General features: G+C 39.3%; 1 protein-coding gene and 1 pseudogene across 1 annotated transcript in view; both read left to right on the top strand.

Annotated features, from left to right (window-relative positions):
• The window catches only part of LOC137238651 (serine protease inhibitor 77Ba-like), a 37738-nt pseudogene extending 18024 nt beyond the window's left edge, over positions 1-19714 (top strand).
• Positions 1-22494, top strand: part of LOC137237997 (probable cytochrome P450 313a4) — a 355606-nt gene that overhangs the window by 127276 nt on the left and 205836 nt on the right. The gene's annotated exons all lie outside the window — the stretch shown is intronic.

The raw sequence follows: 22494 nt of genomic DNA, 5'->3' as shown, positions 1-22494 counted from the left end.
GCCATAAACGTGGACCAGGGGTGACTCTAGAATGTGTTTGTACGATATGGGTATCAAATTAAAGGTATTAATGAGGGTTTTAAAAGGGAGTGGCCCTTAGTTGTATATGTGTAGGCGTTTTCGATATATCGACCAAAATGTGGACCAGGGTGATCCAGAACATCATCTGTCGGGTACCGCTAATTTATTTATATATTTAATACCACGTACATTATTCCTTCCAAGATTCCAAGGGCTTTTGATTTCGCCCTGCAAAACTTTTTCATTTTCTTCTACTTAATATGGTAGGTGTCCCACCCATTTTACCAAGTTTTTTCTAAAGTTATATTTTGCCTCAATAGACCAATACAATTACCATGTTTCATCCCTTTTTTCGTATTTGGTATATAATTATGGCATTTGTTTCATTTTTCGTAATTTTCGATATCGAAAAAGTGGGCGTGGTCATAGTCGGATTTCGGCCATTTTTTACACCAATACAAAGTGAGCTCAGGTAAGTACGTGAACTGAGTTTAGTAAAGATATATCTATTTTTGCTCAAGTTATCGTGTTAACGGCCGAGCGGAAGGACAGACGGTCGACTGTGTATAAAAACTGGGCGTGGCTTCAACCGATTTCGCCCTTTTTCACAGAAAACAGTTATCGTCCTAGAATCTAAGCCTCTACCAAATTTCACAAGGATTGGTAAATTTTTGTTCGACTTAAAAGTATCCTAGACAAATTAAATGAAAAAGGGCAGAGCCACGCCCATTTTGAAATTTTCTTTTATTTTTGTATTTTGTTGCAACATATCATTACTGGAGTTGAATGTTGACATAATTTACTTATATACTGTAAAGATATTAACTTTTCTTTTAAAATTTGAATTTAAAAATTTTTTTTTAAAAAGTGGGCGTGGTCGTTCTCCGATTTTGCTAATTTTTATTAAGCAGACATATAGTAATAAAGGTAACGTTCCTGCCAAATTTCATCATGATATCTTCAACGAATGCCAAATTACAGCTTGCAAAACTTCTCAATTACCTTCTTTTAAAAGTGGGCGGTGCCACGCCCATTGTCCAAAATTTTACTAATTTTCTATTCTGCGTCATAAGTTCAACTCACCTACCAAGTTTCATCGCTTAATCCGTATTTGGTAATGAATTATCGCACTTTTTCGATTTTTCGAATTTTTCGATATCGAAAAAGTGGGCGTGGTTATTGTCCGATATCGTTTATTTTAAATAGCGATCTGAGATGAGTGCCCAAGAACCTACATACCAAATTTCATCAAGATACTTCAAAATTTACTCAAGTTATCGTGTTAACGGACAGACGGACGGACGGACATGGCTCAATCGAATTTTTTTTCGATACTGATGATTTTGATATATGGAAGTCTATATCTATCTCGATTCCTTTATACCTGTACAACCAACCGTTATCCAATCAAAGTTAATATACTCTGTGAGCTCTGCTCAACTGATTATAAAAAATTAAAAATAGATGTGCAAAGAATTCGCAATGGTTTTTTCTTTCCGACTATTAGAGAATACTTGCGACTATAACATATGTAAAATTTAGCCCGGATGTCCGCGGATGTATGTAACTTTCTTGTCCCTAAAATTAAAAATATAGAGAAACAAGTAAGGAAGGTTAAGTTCGGGTGTAACCGAACATTACGTACTCAGTTGAGATCTATGGTGACAACATAAGGGAAAATAACCATGTAGGAGGGAATCCCTGGAATGTGTTTGTATGACATGTGTATCAAATGAAAGGCATTAAAGAGTATTTTATGAGGGAGTGGGCCATAGTTCTATAGATGGACGCCATTTAGGGATATCGCCATAAAGGTGGATCAGGGTTGACTCTAGAATTTGTTTGTACGATATGGGTATCAAATTAATGGTATAAATGAGGGTTTTAAAAGGGAGTGGTGGTCGCCTTTTCGAGATATCGCCATAGAGGTGGATCAGGGGTGACTATAGAATGCGTTTGAACAATATGGGTATCAAACGAAAGGTGTTAATGAGTATTTTAAAAGGGAGTAATCCTTAATTCCATAGGTGGACGCCGTTTCGAGATATCTCCATAAAGGTGGACCAGGGGTGACCTTAGAATTTGTTTGTACAATATGGGTATCAAAAAAAGGTGCTAATGAGTATTTTAAAAGGAGTGATCCTTAGTTCCATAGGTGGACGCCGTTTCGAGATATCGCAAAAAAGGCGGACCAGGAGTGACCCTAGAATTTGTTTGTACGATATGGGTATCAAATTAAAATTATAAATGAGGGTTTTAAAAGGGAGTGGTGGTAGTTGTATAGGTGGACACCTTTTCGAGGTATCGCAATAAAGGTGGACCAGGGGTGACTCTAGACTTTGTTTGTACGATATGGGTATCAAATGAAAGGTGTTAATGAGTATTTTTAAAAGGGAGTGGGCCTTTGTTCTATAGGTGGTCGCCTTTTCGAGATATCGCCATAAAGGTGGACCAGGGGTGACTCTAGAATATGTTTGTACGATATGGGTATCAATTGAAAGGTTTAATGATTATTTCAAAAGGGCGTGTGGCTTAGTTCTATAGGTGGACGCCTTTTCGAGATATCGCCATAAAGGTGGACCAGGGGTGACTCTAGAATGTGTTTGTACGATACTGGTATCAAATTAAAGGTATTAATGAGAGTTTTAAAAGGGAGTGGTGGTAGTTGTATATGTGAAGGCGTTTTCCAGATATCGACCAAAATGTGTACCAGGGTGACCCAGACCATCATCTGTTGGATACCGCTAATTTATTTATATATGTAATACCAACCAAGATTTCAAGGGCTTTTTATTTCGCCCTGTAGAACTTTTTCATTTTCTTCTACTTAATATGGTAGGTGTCACAACCATTTTACAAAGTATTTTCTAAAGTTATATTTCGCGTCAATAAACCAATCCAATTACCATGTTTCATCCCTTTTTTCGTATTTGGTATAGAATTATGGAATTTTTTTAATTTTTCGTAATTTTCGATATCGAAAAAGTTGGCGTGGTCATAGTCGGATTTCGTTAATTTTTTATACCAAGATAAAGTGCGTTCAGATAAGTACGTGAACTAAGTTCAGTAAAGATATGTCGATTTTTGCTCTAGTTATCGTGTTAACGGCCATGCGGAAGGATAGACGGACGACTGTGTATAAAAACTGGGCGTGGCTTCAACCGATTTCGCCCATTTTCACAGAAAACAGTTAACGTCATAAAATCTATGCCCCTACCAAATTTCAAAAGGATTGGTAAATTTTTGTTCGACTTATGGCATTAAAAGTATCCTAGACAAATTAAATGAAAAAGGGCGGAGCCACGCGCGTTTTGAAATTTTCTTTTATTTTTGTATTTTGTTCCACCATATCATTACTGGAGTTGAATGTTGACATAATTTACTTATATACTGTAAAGATATTAAATTTTTTGTTAAAATTTTACTTTAAACATTTTTTTTTAAAGTGGGCGTGATCCTTCTCCGATTTTGCAAATTTTTATTAAGCGTACATATAGGAATAGGAGTAACGTTCCTGCCAAATTTCATCATGAGATCTTCAACGACTGCCAAATTACAGCTTGCAAAAGTTTTAAATTACCTTCTTTTAAAAGTGGGCGGTGCCACGCCCATTGTCCAAAATTTTACTAATTTTCTATTCTGCGTCATAAGTTCAACTCGCCTACCAAATTTCATCGCTTTATCTGTCTTTGGTAATGAATTATTGCACTTTTTCGGGTTTCGAAATTTTCGATATCGAAAAAGTGGGCTTGGTTATAGTACGATATCGTTCATTTTAAATAGCGATCTGAGATGAGCGCTCAGGAACCTACATACGAAATTTCATAAAGATACTCAAAATTTACTCAAGTTATCGTGTTAACGGACGGACGGACGGACGGACGGACATGGTTCAATCAAATTTTTTTTCGATCCTGATGATTTTGATATATGGAAGTCTATATCTATCTCGATGCCTTTATACCTGTACAACCAACCGTTATCCAATCAAACTTAATATACTCTGTGAGCTCTGCTCAACTGAGTATAAAAATACCTTTTCTTCTTAATAACGGAATGTTAAATATATTGCAAATACTCTAATTGCGAAAGAATTACTATTAAAAAATTTATTTACCTTCGAGCTTAGAATCCATCAAAAAAATTATATAAAAGTGTTCAGTTAAAAGAAATATGAATCTTAATATTCAACAAGAATTTTGCAAATTAATCAATGCATTTTACGGCCACTCCTGCCTTCTTACTTCAATTACTCAATATATATGAGCAAAAATATCAAAAAAAGCAAAAATCCCGTTATTTTGTTTGTTTTCTTTCATTTCTCATTACACTTTTCTTGGAATAAGAACTTTGTTTTTGTCCAGCTAGCTGGTTCTACACGAAACACTGTGCGCCGTACCAATCCGTCCGCTACTACACCGCCGCTCAGCCGCCGTGCTGATCCCGCCAGTACTTCCATACCGCCGTACTAATCCGTCCGTTACCTTATCACCGTTCAACCGCCCTACCGATCCCCCATTTGCTACGACGACCGGTAGCCGCCGCTTTCCTCCCTTCCATACCATCTTGGAACGGAATGCTGCTGCCCCTCTAACACCTCCAGCCGTGTGTTCTTGTGGTCGTAACATATAAATATTGTGGTTTTCTTCAGTGGGGGTTTGTGGGACTTTTACTCGACTCTGGATTGACTGAGCGTTACTCCAGCCTTAAACAAAACCCACATCATAAATGGCGCCGGAGCAGAGCCCTTCCTCCGCAGAAGACAGTGGAAAAACAATTACAATAACCACCAATACTACCGGGCGGGTTCGACGAACACCCCACCAGACACAACAACACAGCGGCTCCCGAATGTACGACGCTAAATACCGCCTAACTCAATTGGATATACTTACTGAAAAGGGAGTGGCTGATAGAGGAGTGCAAGGAGCATAGGATTCACGTGGAGGGCCAACCCGTAGCCGATCTGCACCGCGCACTGAGCACGTACGTGCAAGCAAAACGCATGAGGAAATGAAGCGAATATCTACTGAAAAGTTGGAGAAGGAAATAAAAGAGGACGAAGGTACACCATCTAAACTACCAACACCGACAGTAACCATTATGGATATCACTCAAACAGCACCGACCAAGTCAATACCCACAATCCAGGTACAAAGTCCTCCCTCGCATGCGCATGAGAGAGAACGCGCGCAAAACGAGACGAAATGAGCGTCTGTGAGATAACTAATACCGTCCGCCACTGGGATTTACATTTTTCGGGAGAGGAGCCGCTGCCGAATTTCTTGAGAGGATAGAGGAGCTCGCTGAATGTTACCGCTTCCCCGTTGACCGCCTCCTCCCAACGCTGCCAGAACTTCTACGAGGCAAAGCACTCCAATGGTACCGCATCCGTAAACAACAAATCAACCAGTGGAGTGATTTTCGAACGGAAGTGCAGAATATTTTCCTGCCTGAGCGTCGTCTTCGACATTTAGAAGAGGCCATCCGAAAACGCAGGCAAAAAAGCTGAGAAAAATCCAAGGACTACGTCCCCGCATTGGAAACTCTGATCCGCCATCCCCCGACAATGTGCATAGAATACTACCTCGAGTCTACGATGGCCTACGTGTTGAATACCACCTCTTCTTTAAGCATAGCGTGTTTAGGACGATCGACGAGCTCCTGGAAATAACGCTGCTAAAAAGCGAGGAAGCGAAACAGGGCAGACTGGCGATTCACAGCCTGTATCACCTTCAAACGGAGTATAATAGAAAGGAGTGCTGCTGGCGCTGCAAGGAACGCGGACACCGACGCTTCCAATGCAGGCGACGCTGGAGAATGTTCTGATCCAGGTGTGGATAATACACCATCCTCTCCAGGGACTGCCCATGCCCCTCGACCAACCAATCCACCGATTATAACACACCGCCGTCAAACTGTATGAGAGCAAGCATCATTGGTGCGGTCACGGAAGCCAATGGAACCACCAGCCAGCGAGCCCACCGCCGAAATGCAAGAAGATGGCCGTTTCTACATACCAGTAATCATCGAGGGCATGAGCGTGTGCGCACTAGTGGACATTGGCGCCACTCTATCATACGTCGAATAGTCAGTACGGAACCACCTTCGCAACCAGCGAAGCATACAACGGGCAGACCAGACGTGTGTCTATAGCTCGAACTCCTACCCAACGAGGATTGTATACCAAGGACGAACCACTAACACAATGATGTCCAGTCATCCCAACCTGGCAGAGCGGATGATCTTGGGAATGGACTTTCTGCGGGAGAATGTAACGAAATTCTCCTCACGACGCTGCTCAAATAAGGAAAATTTAGAAAGGTGCGATTGGACGGAAGCGAGGTGGCATATCTAGCTATGCTTCAGCTTAGCTCAGGGAAATTGGGGGTGGGGGTGCTTCAGCCTCACGCAACGAAGTCGCACAGAAAATATTTAAATATATGCCTACGGTAACAAAGGGGTATTCCACGCGGAATTGCGCCAGCAAATTGACAATGCAAAACAAACAAAAAAAAAACCGAGTGACTAGGAAAATGAACAAGGCAGGAAAGAAGAACGAGGAACGTTTCACCAATCGTCGTTTATGGGGAAGAAAAGCTGGAAAATTTCCCCATGTCTCTACCTACCCGACCTGTTAACCAAAAAAAATTTATGTTAGTCGCTTAACCCTCTTAATACTTACTTCATCTCAGCCACCAATATTCTTATATTTCTTCAATGGGCAATAAAACCCTAGAATTCCTTCTTTAGCAATTCACAATTTCTCATTTTATTCATAAGAAAATCTTTAACAAAATTTCCCTGCTTCCTTATTACTAGCATTTAATAGTTATCTATTTAAACGAAATACTTTGGATTCAATCAGCTTTCTCATCATGTTCAAAACAGATAGCCTATTAGTTTAAATAACCCAAAAGGTATACGTATTAACAAACAGAAATTCAACATAATTGTAGTTGGCATACTAGAATGTATGTATGGCGGCCACCGTGGTGTGATGGTAGCGTGCTCCGCCTATCACACCGTATGCCCTGGGTTCAACTCCCGGGCAAAGCAACATCAAAATTTTAGAAATAAGATTTTTCAATTAGAAGAAAATTTTTCTAAGCGGGGTCGCCCCTCGGCAGTGTCTGGCAAGCGCTCCGATTGTATTTCTGCCATGAAAAGCTCTCAGTGAAAACTCATCTGCCTTGCAGATGCCGTTCGGAGTCGGCATAAAACATGTAGGTCCCGTCCGGCCAATTTGTAGGGAAGAATCAAGAGGAGCACGACGCAAATTGGAAGAGAAGCTCGGCCTTAGATCTCTTCGGAGGTTATCGCGCCTTACATTTATTTTTTTATTTATACTAGAATGTAATTAGAACGTAGGTGTACATTGGATTGATGTGAGTATCGCTAAATATGTGGACGAAGTATGTTAAGCTTACTACCATAATTATCCTTGTAGTGTTTTCCTCAATACACATTTAGCTAACTTGGGTGTGCAAATTGTTTCAACAGTGCGATTTTTAAATCGACATACATATGCGATCAAATGGGCAAATCAATGTAAAGGTAATATCTTGGAGATCGTGGTTAAAACCCAAGGATTGAAAATTTTAGATTAAGAGGCTATTGAAAATAATATCCTCTTGAATTTACAATAAAAAATTGACATAAAACATGTGCATACATATGTAAAATAGAATGTGAACGGACTTACTTACATTCTTACTCGGCTACACCATCGATGCGACGTTGGTACCAGCGACGACGAGGTTGCAAACGCGATAGGTTTATGCTTTAATCAAACATGCGTGTAGTTGAAGAATCATAATCAATTCGAACCAGGGGTTCGATAGCTAAATTGGTAGACCCAAGTTATACCTGTGTACATCACATACATACATGTATATGCACATCAATTGTTTTGCACACACACTGATAATTAGAGATGTATGATGAAGCGCTTTAATGCGCATGAAACTCTATCTCACGAATAGCCAAGAATTTGATATAATTTTTACATACGAATTTACATATAAAATTTGAAATAATTTATCACATTATTATTTATGCAATATGGCGTAACTCAATTAATTGTCTTTTAATATATACAAATTTAGGTGCAAGAAACCTAAAGCCAATCATTGAAATCACCATAACGGAATGCTATAGCAAATAAAATTCTGCTCAATGGAACTAATCAAACTTTCAATTGTTAGTACATAATTACTAATAGCTACGCCTTAACAGAATTGCACTGAAGCCCCCATTACTGATACTTAGCATAGACTTGACTTGACTTGGCGTAAACTTGGCAACTTAGCCACGATTATACTCCACTTGGCGCATAAAATCTGGCATAATAATCAGCGTTGAAATTTATTTTTAAATAAATGTCAATTTGTATGACAAAATGTCAAAATGAAATGGAAACAAACAAATGGCATCTCAAAATGTAAACGTCACTTAGAACTTACATAGAAAATCAAAATTCAACAGACTTCTAAGTCAAGTTAAGTTTTAAGTAATCAGTAACATGCAATGTTTATTTAACAGAACTGTAAGTGACAGTTCGCAAGCCAAGCCAAGTCTATGCTAAGTATCAGTAATGGAGCCTTAGACAATAATTATATTTATGTATATATTAACAAGAATGGATATATTAGCAAGGCTATTGCACATTTGAAATATAATTCCCATTACAAATTTGTTTTTTTTTTTTTGTTATTTAGTTATAAGAAGGTTATGAAACCCGATATGTGAAGCATAACAGGGTGGAAAAATAATAGTCAAAAAAATAAAAAATTTATAAAAACGGGGAGAGGTTTTCCCAGCAAGAAAAACTCGCCTACGGTCCTAAGACAATCTATCAAATCAACATAAATGATACCTCTTCGGGGATATTATAGGTATTTAAAGTCCGATGTTTTGGTCATATCGCATGTCTGCCAGTATCCATAGAAAGGCTGGTTATCCTTTCCCTCCCAGATGGGTTGATGAAACACCAATAAGTTTCGTGTTAAACTCAAGGAGACTCTTATCGCAAATCGACGTTTTGATTAGCTGTTTAAAGACGGTTGGATGTCAGCCCTTGTGGCAGCTTCAAATGCACGATCTCTATTCACAGTTTTTACTGGACATTTATGCTTCCATAACTTGGTGCTTATGCTACACATGAACGTATATATATTTTGCAATTTCTCAGCTATTGCTTGTTGTTGCACTGCACTTTTTATTAAAGTTCGATTAAAGTTTTAATTATATTTATGGAAGGTCGATAAATTAAATATTAAGGTTTGCTTTTATAGTCCGGCCAATTCCGCGGTAAAGGACAACTAGCTACACTTTACATTATCTATGTTTGTGTGAATGTGCAAGTTTAAAATTTTATTGTATTTATCATCGTCATACACTGCAGTAATTGTTTTCATGTTTTTATATGCACGATAGCGCATTTAAATTTTTTTATTACTAAAAGTCAATCAAATAAATTGCCAAATTACAAGCAATCATCATAATAACCAGTGCATCACACAGCAGAAAAAAGCAAAAGCACACTTCACTTCTTAATACCCGGAGCGACTTTTAACCAGGCATGCTTAACCAACGAACCGATATCATTTCGTTACGATAATTAACGTTAATAAACGAAACAAAGTCATTTCGTTTCGTTTATTAACGTTAAGAACGTCAAATTAACGAAATGATTTTGTTTCGTTTTCTGCCCTATCAAAACTAAATCTAATCGTTTATGTTGATTACTAATTTCAAAGCTGATTGATGGCGGAGTCATTAAAGGTGAAAGCATTAGCCAAGCTGATTGCAACTTTTCTCATGAATTTTGACAGTACGAACATTTCCCAGAGTATTTTTGACATTACCACCAACGAATTACACAAACAAATTACATGGAGTTTGTGTGTGTATGTCCGCTCGCTGTTACCACCTTACGGCTTCACCATGGCTATAGCATTGCCAGCACAATTCGAATATAAAGTATCACGTTTTTGTTAACGTTTTTAACGTTAACGAAAGCTTTTCGTTTCGGTTAAAAACGAGATATAAATTTATCTTGATAATTTCTTTATCGATAATATTTCGAAGAGTTTTAAGAGAAACGGTGGAAATTTTTTGATACACGATTAGCTTAACGTTAAGGTGCATCCCTGCTTTTAACTATCATTGCTTATCAGGAACTAACTCTTGTTTTGCAAGTCAGCTTGAAGTTAAGCTTAATTAATTGCCCAGCATCGATTTATTCTGTATCCACCTTCACGCTTGTTGGCCAGCCGTTAGAAGCCGCTAGAGCTGGATTTCGATTCGATACTTAATCGATTTAATCGATCTTTTTTTTAGAAATGTAGCCCTGACTTTTTTGTTTTTAAATCGTTCGATTCTTTAGGCAACTATCTACATTACGGATGCTTGGGGAAATACATATTCTGTAATTTTTGTTTTTATAAATTTAGCGTTATTGTGTTCGTGTCTTCCAGAGAAAGGAGGAAGATGAATAAATTTCTTCGCATTTCTGGTAAGCTATATATTGAACATGTGTTTGTCTATTTTGTGATACGATATTGTGTTCAGTACGAAATTAACACCACAGTTTTAGATTCTAGTAAGCCAATTGGAAGTGACTGAAGGGGAATTAAATCTTATAAGTAATCCAAAGTTTCGCAGATCTGTTGTCTGGAAGTATTTTAGTTAAGTGCAGGGCCATTCTGCGAAATGCAAATAGTACGAAAAAAAAAATGCAAAACAGGTGGAAATACAACCAATTTGTTAAATCACTTGAAGCAGTCACATCCAACGTTGATGGAAATGTCTTCATCAACAGCTCTTATAGAATCCTTTTTTGAATCTAATAACAACAACATAAGGAAGTTTCAGTCTGTAGATGAGCGAAAAAAACAACTGGATTGTGCTTTGATTAGAATGATTGCCACAGATATGCAACCCTTAGGATTGTCGAAGATAACGGATTCAAATCTTTTACACAATGCTTGGATCCTCGGTACGTTTTGCCTTAACGAGTAACATTAAGAAATACACTTTTAACAAATATATAAAATAAATACTTTTTATGACATAGACAGCAGCAAACATGAAAACAGAGGTGGAAATTTTTATGAAATTTCGTCAATTAAATTCCTTATTCCTTTTTATTTTCAGTAAGCTAAGAAAATACTTCCATAAAGTTTTTAACTGAAACTACGCAAACTATGACACAAATTGCCGTATGTTGTCAACTGAAAGTTCCGTATACCTCATTGGTTAAAAACAGGCATGCTTAACCAACGAACCGATATCATTTCGTTACGATAATTAACGTTAATAAACGAAACAAAGTCATTTCGATTCGTTTATTAACGTTAAGAACGTCAAATTAACGAAATGATTTCGTTTCGTTTTCTGCCATATCAAAACGAAATCAAATCGTTTAAGTTGATTATTATTTTCAAACTATGCTGGCAAAGCTGATTGATGGCGGAGTCATTAAAGGTGAAAGCATTAGCCAAGCTGATTGCAACTTTTCTCATGAATTTTGAAAGTACGAACATTTCTCAGAGTATTTTTGACATTACCACCATCGAATTACACAAACAAACTACATGGAGTTTGTGTGTGTTTGTCCGCTCGCTGTTACCACCTTACGGCTTCACCATGGATATAGCATTGCCAGCACAATTCAAACATAAAGTATCACGTTTTTGTTAACGTTTTTAACGTTAACGAAAGTTTTTCGTTTCGGTTAAAAACGAGATACAATTTATCTTGATAATTTCTTTATCGATAATATTTCGAAGTGTTTCAACGGAAACGGTGGAAATTTTTTGATAAACGATTAGCTTAACGTTAAGGTGCATCCCTGGTTAAAAAGCTGCAAACGTATACTGAGAACATGTTACCTTACGTATGTAATAAATACTTCCTTTTTATATGACCCTGAACATAGATCGATTCTAATGGCGTAAGCGAAGCGAGAACATTATACATATTTTAAAATTAAGTATTAAAGAAGAAAGTGTATTTGTTAATGTTCCCCAGGTTGGTTTCCCTACATTTTGAAATAAAAGATTCAAAAAAGCGCAAAAAGTATGACATTTCGGTAAAGACTATACTAATTATCTCACTCCGATGAAAGGATCAAGTGAAGACCCACGTGGCATTCCTTGATGCTTCCAATTTTGTCGGCAGGCAAAGGAACGAGAGAGAAACTGTCCAGCTTTATTTGTCGGAAAAATCGTATAAAATGGTTAAGTACGTAAGAAAGTACATTATTACAAAGAATAAGCAAAATTTAAAAAAACTTTGTTTGATTCGATTTAATCGATTAAATCGATTTTTTTCTAGAATCGAATCGAAGGAACGATTCTTAAAAAAATCGAATCGAATCCAGCTGTAGAAGCCGCCCTGACCAGGAAATCAGCCGAACTAGACACACTATGTGAATTGACCAGCCGGGAACACGTCAACAATGGTCAAAATTCGGAGCACCACCAGAAGCGATTGAGCAAAACCGTTGGCCCAATAACCGCAGCTGAACATCCGTAGGCATTACCGACCGCTGAAGCAGCGCTTCTACCCCCGTTACCCGGCTATAAAAAAAAAATTCAAAGGGTACCAATTTTTTTCGGGCCATATTTTACCGAATACCTTATGGTCCTGATGAAATCACAACCCAAGGAAGATGGGAACAACGAAGAAGAATATTGATCACAAGTTACGTATTATAATAAATTGTATGAAATATACTCTGCTAGTTTTAAGAACAATGAAATGTAATTTTTACGTTGTACAAATGAATTAAACCAGATATGTACACATTAACTGTGCTAGATATAAGTGGAATGACTTTGTATATTGTTAAGAGAAAAGAAAAAAAAAGTTAATAGTGTGTCGCCCGCATGCATACCGGCATGATATCTAGGCCATGCTTGGAGATCCATCTTTCCCTACAGCAGCTTTCCGTCACCCGAAGTGGGAGGAGGACTGTAACGTAGGGTTCCAATAATATAACCCCCCTGTACCTCTTTTCTTACTTGCACCTGAAACGATGCCTGTGTAGTATAGTCAAAAACCAACAGCTGATGGTAAATGGCAATAACAGTGCATCCAACACGATCCATGCCAACAACAAGGCATCCACCATATGGTAAATAGCAATAACGGTGCATCCACCACGGTATATGCCAATAACAAAGCAACCAGCAACCAGCTTTGGTAAATGGCAATACCCTGCAAAAATCGCGAGTACTCCATGCATGCGTGTATGGAGTACTCGCTATGGATCAACCGAGTACTCCAAAATTAATCACAATTCATACAAAAAATATGGTCCAATTAACATTGCGATGTCCTATGACTGGACCATATACTCCACCTCCGCATAACATCAGAGTAATCTATGGAGTACCCACAGCCCAATAAACATCGTGTAGTGATTAAAATCGTTAAAAACGAGCAATGATCGGCTTACAATATGTTCGTGTAGAAACATGAGTTGGTCCATTGCTGCATTACAGTGGAGTATAATGGTAAGTACTCCAGTGGACCACATGATCCAATGATTTTTGCAGGGTTTTTCCGATTGACTTAAGTAGGATATAAAACAAATCGCTAGGCGCTTCCACCGATTAAAACGATTGTGGCTACCGAAGAAATCGGATTTTTTCCAGAAGTCCAAACCCTCCATTTAAACATTGTAGGTATAATGAAAGTGAAGTTTAACCTCTGGCATTGTTTTCATTCCATTACTACAGGGCAAGCTGTATTTCGAAAGTGAAATGTAAGAACAAAGCAGATTAGTATCAAGCATACTCCTGTAGTAATGAAAACGGCGACCTTGTAACTGATGTCCATAGAGTGCTTAGATTATGGAGGGAACACTTATCTGCTCTCCTAAATGGAGGCAGCGATTCACCGCGCAGAGATGACGAACCCGATCCGGCAATCGATGATGATTGAATATATGTCCCCCCACCCGATTATGACGAAGTTAGAATAGCAATAACCAGATTGAAAAACAACAAGGCCGTGGGCGCCGCTGGTTTGCCTGCGGAGCTATTCAAGTACGGCGGCGATGAGTTGGTAAAGCGCATGCAGTAGCTTCTTCACAAAATATGGGCAGACGAGTGCATGCCCGACGATTGGAATCTAGGTGTTCTTTGCCCAGTCCACAAGAAGGGGGATACTACAAAGTCAGCCATAATTTTGAAATAGTAAAAGACTTCGTTTATTTGGAAACCAGCATCAATACTAGCAACAACATCAGCACTGAAATCTGGCGAAGAACCAATCTTGCCAATAAGTGCTACTTTGGACTAGATAGGCAATTGAAAGGTAAAGTCCTCTCTCGGCGAACGAAAATCATACTCTACAAGTCACTTATCGTACCCGTTCTGCTATATGGGGCAGAAGCATGGACCATGACAACAGCAGATGAAGCGGCTTTGAGAGTGTTCGAGAGAAAAGTTCTTCGAAACATTTATGGACCTCTACGCGTTGGCGATGGCGAGTACCGAAGAAGATTTAATGATGAGCTGTACGAGCTATACACAGACATCCACATAGCCCAGCGAATTAAAACGCAGCGGCTGCGCTGGCTAGACCATATTATGCGAATGAAAGATGATGCTCCGGCTAAGAAAATATTTCTATTGGAACTCGCCTATGGAAGCAGAGGTAAACGGCGGCCCCCACTCTGTTGGAAGGACCAGGCGAACAACGTTTTAAACTCCCTTGGTGTGACCAATTGGCGCCGGTTGGTGGAGCGAAGGAGCGCCTTGTTGGACGGCCATAACCGTTTAGACGGTTAAGTGCCAATTGAGTAAGTAAGTAATACACGTTTTTGAAGATAGAACGGTGTAGATTAATATCAAGAATACACGTTCATGAAGGAAGAATCTCTCAATATGATAACAAGAACTACCGCGAGAACAAGCCTCACCCAACCAACCTCACGGCCACTCGCCCCGGTACATCCACAAGATGCCACACCTCGTTGAACAGAATGCAGTCGCCCCGAGAGCGGTACGATGCGTAATACGTTGGAACGGAGACTTCGGCCTCTTCGCCCAGCCCAGGGAAACTCCCTTCATACAACTATTCACAAGGTAATATTGTTAACTTGTATAATATTTATCTTTATCCAATAAATCACATATATTATAACGAGAAATCTCGTCTTCTCTTATTTTATTCCAACCCGCCATATTCCCAATGAGATCGACCTCGGTGCGCCCACCGACTCAGGAGCAGACGCACCCCGGCCGAACGTTTGATGGCATATGTTTGTGCCCTTTTCTCCTCAACGGACGTTTTGTATTCGGTGTCTTGTGCTGGCCAGTGGGAATTGTCTTCTTGCAGCCAAGAAGGTCCTGAGTTGATTTTATCTCATTTCGGGATTTTTTCATGTCGGGACTCTTTAGTTTCGGGACTCAGATTGTTTTTGTACCGATCACTTAATCATGACTGTTTGTGATGTTTGTTGTTGAAAACAACAAGTCCTGCCCCCAGCCAAAAAAACAAGCAGTACCGATGGCAAAAAAAATCCCAAAAACAGAAAAAAATTTTTTTGTTTGTGTTTTGTTTTTTTTTTTTTTTGTTTTGTAAATGAGAGCATAATTATTTTTAAATGAGGTTTTTGCCTTTATTTTTGTGCGTAAGTATTTTTTGGGACTGCCCGAGGCGTCAGTATGGGTCAAAAAGCCGATCCCGATTTTGTTTCTCTTGCGGGTTTTCGGAACCAGCTTGCGTCATTTGAGCAGCACTAAAAAAATCTGTCAAATATATGTACATAAGTAGGTATAAGCATAAACAAATGAGCCAAGATCTAGCATTCCGGAATTGTTGTATTTCTAATCGAATTTGAAAAAAAAGTTTGATGACGTAGCGCTTTTGAACTTTTTCGACTTATTACATTTCTCTCGTATTTCGCTACCAGTGTTCGGAGTATTTAAAACTATTATCTGGGTAAACGACTACGCCGGAGTAAAAATTAATTGTTCGGAGTATATTTTTTCTTCCTTTTTGAAAGCGGGCGAACAACTAACATCAAATTGATTTGGTGGCTTAGCAATCCCTTCGATTGTGTTTTTGCCATGAAATGCAAAAAAGTTATCTGCCTTATCAGATGCACATGGAGTCGGCCTAAAACGTGTAGGATGACTAATTAATGCTCCCATAAGCACACCACATTCTGGAAGAAAAGTGGGCTCTATATCCCCGGATATTGATCGCGAAAAAATATTGTTATTATTTTCGGTTAACCACACATATTTCATGCTCTCTTATTGACAGACGGTTTAAAGCCCGGGGCACATTCCTGTAGGAACGATAATGGCGACCTGGTAACTGACGTACAGAGTATGGGGGAAGACGAACCCGATACCCCGATTGCCAATGATGAAAAATACGTTCCGGCATCCAAATTCGGCGAAGTAAGAATAGCAATATCACGGCTAAAGTTTCACAAGGTGCCAAGTAATGACGGGGTACCCGCCGGGTTGTTCAAATATTGAGGCGAAAAGTTGATATAAGATGAAGAGTCAAAAAAAGTGGGTCTTGCAGTAAATGTGGACAAGACGAAGTACTTGCAGTCATCGGGGCCTTTGTAGCCACGTCACTGTTGACCGATATAAATTCGAGACTGTGAACTGTGAAGCAGCATTAAAAGCAAACACAATGTCGGCCTAGAAATCAAACGGAGAATAACAGTTGAAAAGTAAAGTTCTCTCTCAACGAACGAAATTCTCGCTCTACAAGTCACTCATCGTACCTGTCCTGATGTATAGCTCGGAATTATGGAAAGTGTCGAGAGATGATGAGATGGATCTTGGAGTATTCGAGAGAAAATTTCTCCGAAAGATTTATAGTCCTACCCGTGATGTCGACGGCAAATATCGAAGTAGGTATAATGATGAGCTCTATAAGCTTTTCGCAGATATGACGATAGAAGAGCGCATAAAAACAGAAAGCTTCGCTAGCTATGTCATGTTATACGGATGAACGAATACGCTCCGGCAGTTTGTAAACAGAGGAAAGAGAAGACCTTTACTGAGTTGGGGGAGACAGTTGGTGCTCCCAACTGGCGACTGTTATCGCAAAAAAGGGTTAGCTTACATCACTGACTCAGCGTACTTCATTATATACATACAATTTCAAGAATTGCTGTATGTTGAATGTTGGCGGGATTTACAGATCGCGTCCGGACACATTTTTTGCTTACATTTTACTCCTTCTATTCTCATTCCGTACGAAAAAAGTACAAAAACTGTGAGTAAAATGTGAACAAACATGTCTTAAGACACGAACAATGAATTCGCGTCATTTCATCTAATCGTCACTTGGAAACAATTAGCTTTTCATACGTATGCAATGTAAAACTATTTATTTTTCAACTCGACCCACATAAACCTTTGAGATAAAAAATGTAGTGGGAGGGAAGAGTGGAGTAAAATACTGCGATTGGAATAAAGTCTGAACACTGCGGCAGCAATTGTACATATTGTCAAAAGCGTGACGTCACGCTGAGAAAATTTATTTCCCAGCCAACTATGATTTTTTGCTCTCTCATTTTTTAATGCGGGATCTGTTTATTGGTTCATGAGGTATAAGTATATCAACGTCCAGTGTGCGGACTTTACCGCATTGGTAGATTTACCAACTTTTTGACCCATTTTCCTTTTCTGCTACTTTATCACAACCTCCAAATAATCTAACAACATCTCAATCTATTCACATTGAAACTAAATACTGTGATCATTTGGTAAACATGTTTAATTGCCGAGTGCACCCAACTAATATTAAGAGGTGATACTGACCCAACCCGTCAATTTTGAAAAATTTGTGAACAAATTTAAAACAAGAAATAATTTGTTTATAAAATAAAAGAAGTAACTGAGCACGCTAATATTTTTCTGCGCTATTTGCATCAGTTTTTTTTCCCTTTTTTTATGAATAATTTTGAACGAAAATAAAAGGTTTTAAAGTAACGATAACGCCGTTGCTTCATTCTTGTCATTTTTACGCGTTGGAGTACGATATTGGTGATCATTGAGGAGGAAATATGGTAAGGAAATTTTAATATTTGTTCATTTGATATATTCTTTTATTTTAAATTATTAATTACTATTCTTTTTATTTTCAGGTGGCTGGTGGTGGAGATCCAGGAGATGGAGCAGATTCAGGACACCGGGTTTAACGAGTTTTTGTTTCTCTTTTTTTTTTTTTTTAGGTCACCGGCATCGCAAAAGGGCGTCGGCCGCGCCGATAGTTGTCACACATTTGCGTTGCCCGTTGGCCATTGATGCGCTTATTGATGGATTATTTTTTTTCTTTCTTTGCAGGTTTACTTGCAAGACGATATGGGGGACGTTGGAGAAATATAACCTGCAGTCCGGTTTCTGTATGTTTTGTACAGGTCAAGCGCATAAGCCAAATTAATAGTTGCTTTCCGGATATAAAAGTTTAACAAGTAAAGAGACAGCCAATTATAATTACATGTGGTACAGCATTGAGTATCGTCAAACAGCATTAACATGCTGCTATATAAAGCAGGCTCTCTGTATGCACCATCTTGTGCATTTTACTACCGCTAGTATCCAGTGAAATATGTACCAACTTGAAAAATACAAGTTTGTTACTTCAAGCGAGTAATAAACAGTTCTTAAGTATAGTGACTGGTGCAGAGAAATTTAGCTTAAAACGTTTTGTAAAACTTGCCGCAGCTAATGCGTTGAATGGGCTAGGCACTGTGTTGCACCTAAGTCAAGAGCGACCCATACTGCGACAAGCATTCAATGTAGTGCAACAATTTTTGCCATGCAAGAAACCCACTGTGCAGGTGGAGAATTTACAGGCAATTTATTATAGCATATGAACAAATTAGTCATGAGTGCAAAGCACACTGACGTCTTGTCACTCGGCGTGGGTGCAACATTTAAACTTTAACAACACCAAAGCAACTGTGAACGCCATCAATACTGCAGTAAGCACAGAAGCGAAAGGTTTAATAACAAATGCTATTTTTAAAGACTACATAATAGATGCGAACTTATTGTTGACTTCAACATTATACTTTAAGGGTCAATGACAGTTTCCTAGCGATAGAAACGATACAAATAGAGAAACCTTCTACGATATGAACGGCATGCCTCTTGGGGAAGTAGAGATGATGTTCCAAATGGCACCATTCAATTATACAAGCATGCCTGATTTACAAGGACATGTACTACAACTGCCCTATGGTAATGAGAATCGTTTGTGTATGCTAGCAGTCTTACCGAATAAAGGCATCTCGGTGGCACAAGTGGCACCTAATCTGCAGACGATTGGCGTACACCCCATTTTACGAAAACTTCAAGAGGAAGCCTTGGGCTATGATGAGCAAGAGGTTGAAGTATATTTGCCTCTCTTCAATACAGCAACAACATTTGCATTGAGCGGTCCACTAGAACAGTTGAGCCTAAGAGAAATATTCAATCCGCAACTTGTAAACGTTTGTATGTGAAAGATGTTGTGCAAAGCACTAAGACAAGATACTAAAAAACAAACTTATAATTTTTATGCGACCTCTTCGCAGTCTGACCAAGTAATTCTTGTTTAATACTATATTTTCTCGACTGGAGCCACTGCTCTAATTTCCTGAGACATTTTAATTTTGCTACTTTCCCGACGATCTAGATTTGTCGCGATACCGTGGTCATGCGGTGTTTCTTAACATAGTTTCCATAACCAGAATGAAACCCAGTCTGAAAATATTAACCTTTCTGAAACTCTTGCACATTTTCCATGTTGTTGTTGTTGTAGCGATTAGATTACTCCCCGAAGGCTTTAGGGAGTGTTATCGATGTGATGGTCCTTTGTCGGATACAGATCCGATACGCTCCGGTAACACAGCACCATTAAGGTGCTGGTCCGACCATCTCGGGAACGATTTATATGGCCACATTGAACCTTCAGGCCATCTCTCCCTCCCCACCCCCAAGTTCCATGAGGAGCTTGGGGTCGCCAGAGCCTCGTCTGTTAGTGAAACGGGATTCGCCGCTCGAAGGTGAGGTTGACAATTGGGTTGGAGGAGCTATATGTTGCGCTACACAACCCCTTGAATCCCACATTTTCCATGTCATGATCGACTGTTACAATCAAAATTTGTGTTTAAGAGTAGGAAGGAAGACCTCGTAAAAATCTTGTAGACCAACTTGTACGTATCCGCTGTAAATTTGGAGTTGCTGAATACAACTAACAACTAGAAATCGAAATGCGTAGGCGAAGTGAACATATTATAACGTGTTTAGTGAGAAATAACCCAAGGGGTACTATAGTTTTTGGATAAACTATCGTCAGGTGAGCGTGTATTTATGGCGATATGTTCACTTAACATAGTGGTACTTCGTCTATGGCGTATGCCGTCATTACGTAATACAGGGATGCCTTAGTTTTGCTCACTTCTGCCGGCCGTGCCGTTTGTTGACAAACGTTTCTGGCGGATATTTAAAACATCTGAATTTAATTACAAGTTACGGGTATATATTGAAGGTAGTATTTTCTTGTAATTTATTAGCCTTACATTAGTCTCATCGAATACAAAAATCGTGGTATATGTGATGTCTGTGAGGTGGTGCACGGGTGGCCGAACTTTTTCGGAATTGAGAATGATGTAAGAGGATATTTTGGCTTAGTAAGTCCAGATCAACGTATCTAAGAAAGGTTACAACTATGCAATTGCCCTCTTCGTTGCCAAAGTCTATTTAATAATACAAACAAACAGAAACGAGCTGGCAGCCACACGCTCAAGCGCTGCTTAGCGTAGAGGTCGAGCCGTAGAGTTCAGCAGCAAGTACGCATACAGGCTTCACGATTATCTGGAAAGGGGTGCACTATCGTGTGATACAGGTGTGATACCGTTAATAAGCAGGTGAGTTAAAAACGCATTTCATATGTGTAATATACAATACATGTCTCTCCCCCAAACACCACAGATGCTAGATACAATTCGGCCTCAGAAAGAGTTACGGGGTGTTCATTGATATAGAGAGATTAAAAGAGCTGTGGTTGAAGTAAAGCAGAGAAAATTATAAAACGAGAAATTTTGCGACCGGAAGGTAAGTAACATGCCTTCTTCGCCCTTTTTGTAAAACCAGGTTATGACATTAGGTTGAGGCGGGAGTCTGACTTCCCAACAAGCATTTCTGAAAATGCTTCGAATTTAACGTAAAACTCTAGGAAATAAATTTTGAGCAGTCACAAACAAAACTCTAAGATAATGATTTTGCAACACTACAATACGCACAGGAACTTTAGCGCAAAAAAAAAACTAATTTATAGCAATCTTACATTGTGCTTATCTACTCATAGTGGATGCTTATCAGATTTTCCAACCCATTCACAATTTAGGAGATCGGATGATTGTTAATAAATTTTGTTGCCTCGTGCTTTGAGCCGAGTGCATATGTGTTCTGTGGCAGATAGAATATCTGCGGAAGGGTTCTGCGATGGGTTCTGATCGGGGTGAGAGGGTGAATTTGGGTTTGATTTTGTAAACATTAAAAAAAAAATCAGTGTTTTGAGGCAGATGCGGGATCTGCATTAGTTGTTGTTGGCCGCGTTCCGTTTGAACGAGAGCTGGGTTTTGAAATTTTGAAAATTTAAAAATATAATGGGCCGAGTTCCTTAGTTTTCTGTGGCAGATAACCGATCTGCATTAGAGTGGTTGGTTGGCCTCGTTCCGGGTGAACGAGAGCTGGGTTTGATTTTTTTTGAAAGTAGGGATATGGAGGAACGGAGGGATTGTTAGGTGGAGCTCTTCGCCTTCTCGAAATCCGTGTCTTCCGTTGGGAGAAAGATCAGTTTGACCAAAGGTCGTCTGACTTGATCCTTCTCGGTTTTGAGGTCGACTACGCGTACTCGGTCATCTTCGCCGGGTGTACGTTGACAACTCGACCTAACCTCCATTCGTTGGGAGATAAGTTGTCCTCTTTGAGGACAGCGAGATCTCCCACTTGTTACGTAGCTGGCTTTCAGTGGTAAGACAGAGGTAGCGTGTGGAATGGTGGCAAGCCCCTGCTAGCTCGTCGGACGGGGTGGGGTTTTGCGCATCAGCCTTACCAACAACTACACTAACAAAAAGGTAGAGTTCATGCCAAGTGCTAAAAAGAACAGGGGACAGCTGAAAGAGATACAATAGACGTAAGGGGAACAGAGAGAGAAAGGAGGGGAACTCATAAAAAAAGGGGTAAAAAAGGCGGAGGCCTGTCTATTCAGGTGGAGTCTACCCACCCTCTTCGCGTATCCTACGCGAAGCCATGGGCGCCGTGCTGACTCCTCTAATTTTACGTCGCCCCCAAACCTGACTCAAGTCTGTCTGTCTACCAGTATATTAGGTCATCACCCCTACGTCCCCTCTTAAGCCCAGAGCAACACCCGCATCAAAGATCCTACAATCAGCCCTCCATTGCATTTATCAACAAAAAACTCAACTCG

The sequence above is a fragment of the Eurosta solidaginis genome, chromosome 1, assembly GCF_040869045.1.
Source record: "Eurosta solidaginis isolate ZX-2024a chromosome 1, ASM4086904v1, whole genome shotgun sequence".
NCBI classification, from domain to species: domain Eukaryota; kingdom Metazoa; phylum Arthropoda; class Insecta; order Diptera; family Tephritidae; genus Eurosta; species Eurosta solidaginis.
This window is presented reverse-complemented; position numbering and strand designations above follow the sequence as displayed.